This window comes from Helianthus annuus, chromosome 17 (assembly GCF_002127325.2).
Source record: "Helianthus annuus cultivar XRQ/B chromosome 17, HanXRQr2.0-SUNRISE, whole genome shotgun sequence".
In the NCBI taxonomy this organism is placed as follows: Eukaryota; Viridiplantae; Streptophyta; class Magnoliopsida; order Asterales; family Asteraceae; genus Helianthus; species Helianthus annuus.
Window position 1 is genome coordinate 188,226,912 of NC_035449.2, and position 8,563 is coordinate 188,235,474.

The 8,563-nt window shown below is 41.4% G+C and overlaps 1 non-coding gene across 1 annotated transcript; it reads right to left on the minus strand.

The window, feature by feature from the left end:
• Positions 1-998: 998 nt before the first annotated feature.
• LOC118489429 lies at positions 999-1,105 on the minus strand. Its single transcript, XR_004887449.1, has one exon. It is a non-coding gene; the product is annotated as a small nucleolar RNA R71 (small nucleolar RNA).
• Between the last annotated feature and the right edge of the window lie 7,458 nt (positions 1,106-8,563).

Here is an 8,563-nt window from a genome sequence, read left to right on the forward strand (position 1 = left end):
GGTGCACTTGCCCATATGTGTGTTTAGTGTTTGTAAATATCGTGTTTTATAAATTTAAAACTTGGCTAAAAGTGTAAAAAGGGCGTAAATATACATCTAAATTATATTACACTTAACGCACATCAAGTTTTTGGCGCCGTTGCCGGGGACACAAGAATTTTAAGAAAGTTAGGAATCAACGACCTAATCATATTTTTATTTTTATTTTTAATTTTTTTTGGATTTTCTTAGTTTTTCAGCTTCTGCAGAGCTCAGCACGGGCCGTGCCCAGCGTTGTTACTGGCAGTTTTTAGTTTTCCAAGTTACAGAAGGCTGACCACGGGGCCCTGTCGGTGCAACACGGGGCCGTGTCCAACTCTCCAGTAACTGGAATCTAGAAAACAATCACTGTAACTCCGACCACGGGCCGTGTTCACTGAGCACGGGGCCGTGGTGAACCTTCTGACCAGCATTCTTTTTTGTTTTTATTGCAGGACTTGGAACTAGACGCCACCCCTACGTAGTGTATGAGCTCCAGTTCTAATAAGGACATAAAAGAACCTCTAGAAGAACCCGAACGCTTTCTCAGAAAAAGACTAAAAGCCAAAAACCAAGAGAAGGTTTCGGGAAAAACACTTCCAATGGCGGATCAACGTACTCTCATGGATTATCTACGACCCACCGTAGGTAACCTCGGCGCCGTTATCAATGCACCGAATGTTGAAGCCAATAACTTCGAACTTCGGCCGCATTTGATACAAATGCTCCAAAACTCCGCAACCTTCCATGGGCTTGCGGACGAGGATCCCCATCTACATATTACTATTTTCTTAGAAATATGTGATACCTTTCGGATCAATGGAGCATCAAATGATGCCATCCACCTTCGAATGTTTCCTTTCTCACTAAAAGACCGAGCAAAAGCTTGGCTTAACGCCCTCCCAGCTGGATCGGTAAACACCTGGGATGAACTAGCCCAAAAATTTCTATATAAGTATTTCCCTCCCGCTAAAACGGCTAAATTAATGACTGAAATTAATACATACTCACAAGAGGACGGGGAATCCTTATATGAAACTTGGGAAAGGTTCAAGGAGCTATTGCGAAAGTGTCCACATCACGACCTTGTGATATGGCAACAAGTATCCACTTTCTATAATGGGTTGTTGCCACACCCAAGGCAGACACTTGACTCTAGCTCCGGGGGACTTTTAGGTAATCGCCGCCCGCATGAAATATATAACCAAATTGAGGAAATTGCTCAAACCAATTTCCAGTGGCACACTCCCCGAGGCAATAAATCTATTGCCCCGGGCGCCCATAAGGTTGATGAAAACACTTCTTTACAAGCCCAAATCGAGGCCCTTTTTTCAAAAATAAAAAAATTGGAAATGACAAAAACGGTCTCGGTTATGGCTTGTGAAGGGTGTGGTGGGCCACATGAAAATTGGAGTTGTATGAAAGAAACGGACGATCAACAAGAGTCGGTAAGCTACATTGACAATAGACCTAGGCCGTCGGGTCCTCCAACGGGCACTTACAACCAAGGATGGCGGAATCATCCTAACCTTGGTTGGAGAGAACCCGGCAATAGTAGTAACCAACAAAACCAACGAACAAACTTTCAACAACCAAGAAATGAGTCACAAAATTTCACTCAACAACAAGGTGGACGAGAAAGGCTTGAAGATACTGTATCTCGCCTCATCTCCGACACTGAAAAGAAAAACTCGGAAAGGTTTCTACAATTAGAATCAAATTTTAGAAATCAACAAGCTAGTATTCAAAACATAGAAAAACAATTAAGTCAACTAGCCCAAAATTTTTCCGAGAGACCACCAGGCGCATTACCAAGCAATACCGAAACAAACCCAAAAGCGCAAGTTCATCTCATCACGTTACGAGACCGCACCGTGGGGCCTGCGGAAGCGCCACCGCCGACAGAGGAGACTATACCACCGCCTCTGCAAGAAAAGGACTCCCCTCCATCATCAGAGCCTACCAAAGCTCCTCGAGTTCCGTACCCCGGTAGGTTAATTCGTCAAAAGACCAATGAGCAATTCGCAAAATTCGAAAGTCTACTAAAACAATTGCATGTCAACATTCCTTTTATTGATGTCCTAACCCAAATGCCTAAATATTCTAAGTTCATGAGGACTTCCTCACTCATAAAAGGAAAATTGAAACGTTGCAATTAGTTAACTTAAGCGAAGAATGCTCTGCCCTCGTACTCAACAAACTCCCCCAAAAGAAAATCGATCCCGGAAGCTTCACAATTCCTTGCTCGATCGGGGACTCCCCCGTTCGTAATGCACTAGCCGACCTTGGGGCTAGCATTAACCTCATGCCCTCATCAATGTTCAAAAGACTCGGCCTAGGAACAACGAGTCCTACAAAAATGAGCATACAACTTGCTGATCGATCCGTCAAATTCCCACAAGGTGTCATTGAAAATGTCCTAGTAATGGTAAACAAATTTGTCTACCCGGCCGACTTTGTTATACTTGATATGGAAGAAGACACCGAAGTTCCCCTCATACTAGGGAGACCATTTCTAGCCACCGCACAAGCAGTGGTAGACATGAATAACGGAACGCTCACCTTAAGGTACGGAGATGATAAAGTAAAGTTCGGGGTTGGGAAGAGAATAGAGGACGATGACCCGGTCAACTACATGAAGGTTATTGATTCGAGTTTGGATGCTGCTCTCCGACGGTGCAACATGGGATGCAAAATATCCCACTCAGAAAATATATAACCTCACTTTGGGTCTAGCCAAGGACCATTATAAACGTGGCGCACCACGGAGGCATTCCGCGGAACTATCCTTAGCTTAGTTTAATCTTTTAGTTTTAATTTGCAGAAATAAAACACACTCATGGTGGTAAAGGATGATAAGGGAAATGAGAAACATGGCCCCATGCACAAGAACAAGGCCACACGTCGACGATTTCTATGTTACAGTAGGTTCAACACGGGCCGTGCCTAGCCAACACGGCCCCGTGCTGAACCCCCTGCAAGAAAATGCCCAGTTCAGGTAACTGGACACGGGCCGTGTTCACCAGACACGCCCCCGTGTCCAGGCTTCTGTTTCTTTTTTTTAATTATCGTTACTGGCACCCGAACACGGGGCCGTGCCCGGTCCCCACGGGGCCGTGTCCAGGCTGCCAGTAACATAAATTTTTGCTTTTAAACACCATGTTACACATTCAATCAACCTAAAAAGTTATTTTTGGAACACATTGAGGACAATGTGTAATTTAAGTGTGGGGGGGATGCTAAAACCTTGAAATTTTGCAAGTCCAAATAACAAGCCTTACACAAAACTCTATTGGAACCGCTAATCACCCCAAATTTTTCAAAAAAAATTTCATTTTTTTTACTTGTCTAAAGTTTAAGTTGGGAATTCTAAGATTAATAAGGTTATATTTTTGCAAGTTTACAACCGATTGCGTCGTGATAAAAAGAACTAACATAAGAAAATTATGAAACGGCATGACAAGCTTAGTTAAAATTCGATTATATATACTTGATCACATAGAAAAACCCATTCCCATAAAAAGTGAGTTTTGAGCCTTTATTGAGCATATAAATACACATCTTTAGACTAAATGCTCATTTTTCGTTTCTTGTGTGAATAGCCGCTTGGTTCTTACGACTCTAGAACTTGCCACGACGATTCATTCCCGGTCCTTACCAACTTAAACCCAAGTAAGTAAATGATGGAGGCATTAGGACTAACCCTTTTTCTTTCAAAACCATTATTTTTATTTTTCTTTTCACCTACCCAAAAACTCCCCCTAGTTAACCCCTTTGAGCCTAAACCTTTCATTTCTTTACCCTAAAACCCTTTTACCTACCAAAACCCTTGTTATTTTTACCCTTTATTTTAGTAACAAGCTTGGTTTTCGTGTGACTGAAAAAAAATGATGAAGTTAGAAATAAACAAACAAAGATCTTAAAACAAAAGCTTGTTTGAAGAAATACTTCATTAAGAATAAAAAGTCACTAAAACAAAATGTTTTACGAAAACCGACGCTTTTTACGCTTTTCGCCCTTTTCTACTAACCACTAACCCAACTACCCACCTTTAGCCCAAGCCTTTACCCAAAAAGTCCTCTTGATATTTACAAAGGTAACAAGTTAAAAAGGAGGAGGATTGATTGCTTGGCAAGCCTATGGTAGGGATAAGTTCCACGCCGCTCTCGAGTGATTCACTAAAAATACACCTTCGGCCGAGTGTGAGTGATTTCTCCCGTGAGGTATGTGAACTTGTATATAAATGGAATTTTAAAAAGGCATGCTATGCCCAAATAAGTAATTTCTCCTATGAAACGTTCTAAATAAATCATAACGAATAGGATTGTAAATAAATAAAAATAAAACCAAAAAGATCTTGGATTCCCGACACTCTATGACAAGCCAAAACCTTCTCTTCTACCCATTCCATTTGGGAGTGTAAGCCATGTATTAAAGAGTTTTGCTTGAGGACAAGCAAAAATTCAAGTGTGGGGATATTTGATGTGTGTAAAATGCAACATATAAATTACATCAAATGAGGCATAAAACTAACCCTTTTTAAGTACTAATGTTGGAAAAAGAGTGTTTTTGTCTTCCTTTTGTATTTTCAGGATTAAATGAGCTCAAATTCACAAAAGAAGCAAAAAGACTGCTAAATCTAACATAAATACAAGAAAAGGAACATAAGTGGATTGCCCGACCCCTCAACAGCATCCTCCCAAGCAAAATAGAGAAGGCAGAAGACTGAACACGCCCCATGCTCAGCCAGCACGGGGCCGTGCCCAAGAAGCAGCAGAAAAGACAAACCTAGAGAAGGTTCTATTGCCCACCACGGGGCCGTGCCCAGTGAACACGGGGGCGTGGCGAAAGTACAGCAGGCGCATTAATTGTAATTGCGAATTACAATTAATGAAGAGAGAGAGTGTCAGACAGGCACGGGGCCGTGTCCAGCGGACACGGGGCCGTGCCCAGCCTTCTGTTCAGCCTATAAATAGGAGTGCTTGGTTTCATTGCAACTCATCCCTTGGCACACCACCTCTCTCACACTTCATCCACCACCCACCACCATCACAACACCATCATCCACCACCATCATCCGTTGTCCATCATAGAGTGTGTGAGTCGTCTCGGGATCCAAGATTGATCGTAAGAGTTCTTGACAATCAAGGCCATGTTTGCCTAAGTCTCTTACATCACTTGGTGAAGACAAGTGTTTAGTATAATACTTTTTATTTTCAATCTTTTGCACTTTTTATTTGGTTTTGTATTAATGACTTTAATAACTAGTTGCTTATGTTGAAGGTGATCTTTCCTTATCGTTTGTCCATGGTGTCTTGGCATTATTTTACTGTCTATATAAAATAAAAGATTTTCACCATTCATATCTCCACGGTCTATATGGAGGTATGTTGGCTACCTGGTCGGGGGTTAAGGGAACGGTTTGGTAAGGGTCTTGCCCTTGTTCAGCGTTTAGAGGTCCTGCAAGGGAACTGGGTCAAATTTAGTAGGAACGGTCTATATGGAGGTATGTTGGCTACCTGGTCGGGGGTTAAGGGAACGGTTTGGTAAGGGTCTTGCCCTTGTTCAGCGTTTAGAGGTCCTGCAAGGGACCTGGGTCAAATTTAGTAGGATCTCCTTCAATGCCCATAGGTATTGGATGGCGGGGATCCAAACTCTTTGACCCCCTCATAAGTTAACTACTATTAATACTATAACCCGGCTATTTAGGACTGTATCCCTGCTGACTCAGACTACTTAGTCGAGGGTAACGTCACCTCCAAAAGAGGGGCCTACCATAATATGCATTAATAACTTAATTCATTATCTTTCAATAATCCGACCCTTTAGGATTGTATCCTTGCTGACTCAAACTACTGGGTTGAGGGTAACGTCGCCTTCAAAAGAGGGGCCTACTACAATAACTAAGATAATCTCTTAAACAAGTGCAAAAGTGCGAAAATAATCAAAGGTTATACTCATACACGAGTCGGATCCAAGTGATTCATCTTGTCTATCTGTTTTTATTTTTATTTTATTTTCAGCATTTAGTTAGTTTTTATTTTCTTAGTTTAAAAATCTTTTCTAACATTTTGATTTGGTTAGACGTTGAGGATAAACCGGTACTAAAAGCTCTTGTGTCCTTGGACGACCTCGGTATCTTACCAACACTATACTACGTCCACGATGGGTGCACTTGCCCATATGTGTGTTTAGTGTTAGTAAATATCGTGTTTTATAAATTTAAAACTTGGCTAAAAGTGTAAAAAGGGCTTAAATATACATCTAAATTATATTACACTTAACGCACATCAGTAACATAATCATCCCAATTAGTAGGCCTTCTTTGCCTAGATGACCTCCTGAGTTGATTATCGGGTTCAGCGTTGTCTTGGTTTTGAGCATTTGATGTGCCTTCGTTATGAGGTATAATGGGTTCTGATTGTGGAGATGGAATTTGTGCAGTGACTTCAGGTGCAGTTGCATGGGGTACAAGAGGAGTAAACAGAGTAATGGTAAGCGACGAGTCTCTCCCCCCCGCGTCTTGTACTTCTTGCAATTCTTCGTAAGGGTTGGTACTGCTCCCACTGACCTTGAAATCCTCCAGGAACGCAGCACGCTTGGTTTCAACAATACGGGTGACATGGGAAGGACAATAGAAACGATAACCCTTCGAATGATCAGGATACCCGATAAAGAAACAGGTAACTGTTTTAGGGTCAAGTTTCCTTAGGAAAGGATTATAGAGTTTTGCTTCAGCAATGCAGGCCCATACTTTCATATATTTAAGACTCGGTTTCCTTCCTGTCCAAAGTTCATAAGGAGTTTTAGGGACAGACTTAGAAGGAACTCTATTGAGTATATAAACAGCTGCTTTTAGCGCTTCAGTCCAGAGGAATAATGGCAAATTAGTGTTGGCTAACATACTGCGCACCATGTTCATAAGGGTACGATTTCTTCGTTCAGCGACACCATTCTGCTGAGGTGTACCAGGCATGGTGTATTGGTTCACAATCCCCTGGCCCTTACAAAACTCATAAAATGGACCAGGAGTTTGACCCACATCACTATGTCTTCCATAATATTCACCACCTCTTTCTGATCTCACAACTTTAATCTGACGATCTAATTGCTTTTCAACTTCAGCTTTATAATCTTTAAAAGTTGTAAGAGATTCAGACTTTTCCTTAATAAGATACAAGTACATGTAACGAGAATAATCATCAATGAAAGTGATAAATGAAGTATGTCCTGTTATGCCAGCGATTTGATAGGGACCACTAATGTCAGTGTGAATGAGTTCTAATAAATTAGAGCTCCTAGTGGCACCTTTCTTATTCGCTGATGTCATTTTGCCTTTAAGACGTTTGACACATGTTCCAAAATCAGTGAAATCGAGAGGAGGTAAGACTTCATCCTTTACGAGACGATTTAATCGTTCTCTTGAGATGTGGCCTAAACGTTGATGCCACAACATGGATGAAGTCTTTAAGTCTCGAATTTGTTTCGTCTTTGTGAGTGATTCATTAATATTATATGACAACAAAGATTTGGAAAACTTATCATCTAGTTCTAATCTATAGAGACCACCATCCAGAATGCCAGTACCATAAACAACGGAATCATAGAGAATAGAGAGTTTGCGATGACCATGAGAAACCACAAAACCGTCCATGCCTAACTTTGGTCCTGATACAAGGTTCCGAGTTACCTCAGGAACATATAAGGTATCATAAAGTTTAATACATAAACCAGTTTTCAAAAATAATTGTAATGTTCCTATGGCCTTCACTTCTAATTCCCGATCATCCCCAACTTTATGTGTTCTTTGGTTTCTTCCCAGCTTCCGGATTGAAAGGAATCCCTGAGTAGAGTTAGTTACATGAACCATAGAACCAGAATCAAACCACCAAGAATTAGCAGGAACATTTAAATTAAAGGACTCAAGTATCATGAAAAAATCGTTACCTTTCTTAGCCAGCCACTCCTTGAAATCAGGGCATTCCTTTTGCTTATGTCCTGTTTTCTTACAGAACTTGCAATAGGGTTTGCCTAAGGAGCTCTTAGAGCTGGAAGGTGCACTTGTATTAGGATTGGACTTTTGGACTTTGGAAGCATCCTTTCTTTGATGATTGTGCTTCCTCTTCTTAGAGTTGGAGGTTGTGAAGTTAGCAACATCAGTAGTGCGATCCATCTCCATACGCTCTTCCTCCTGTACGCACATAGCGACCAGCTCACTCATCGTCCATTTCTCCTTCTGAGTGTTGTAATTGATCTTGAATGCTTCATAGGACGAAGGAAGTGAAGTGATGATGAAGTGAACAAGAAAACCGTTACTGATTTCCATCTCTAGCCCTTTCAGCTTATTGGCCATGTCATGCATCATCATGATGTGCTTGCGAATGCCGCTCCTCCCATCATACTTAGTCGTCACCAGCTTGAGGATAAGAGTGCTAGCGTGTGCTTTTGATGTTCCTTTGAATTGAGCCTCCACAGAAGCTGGATAGGTTTTAGCATCTTCAGAATCAGGAATGGCGCCTCTAATAGCATTGTGAATGGATTGCTT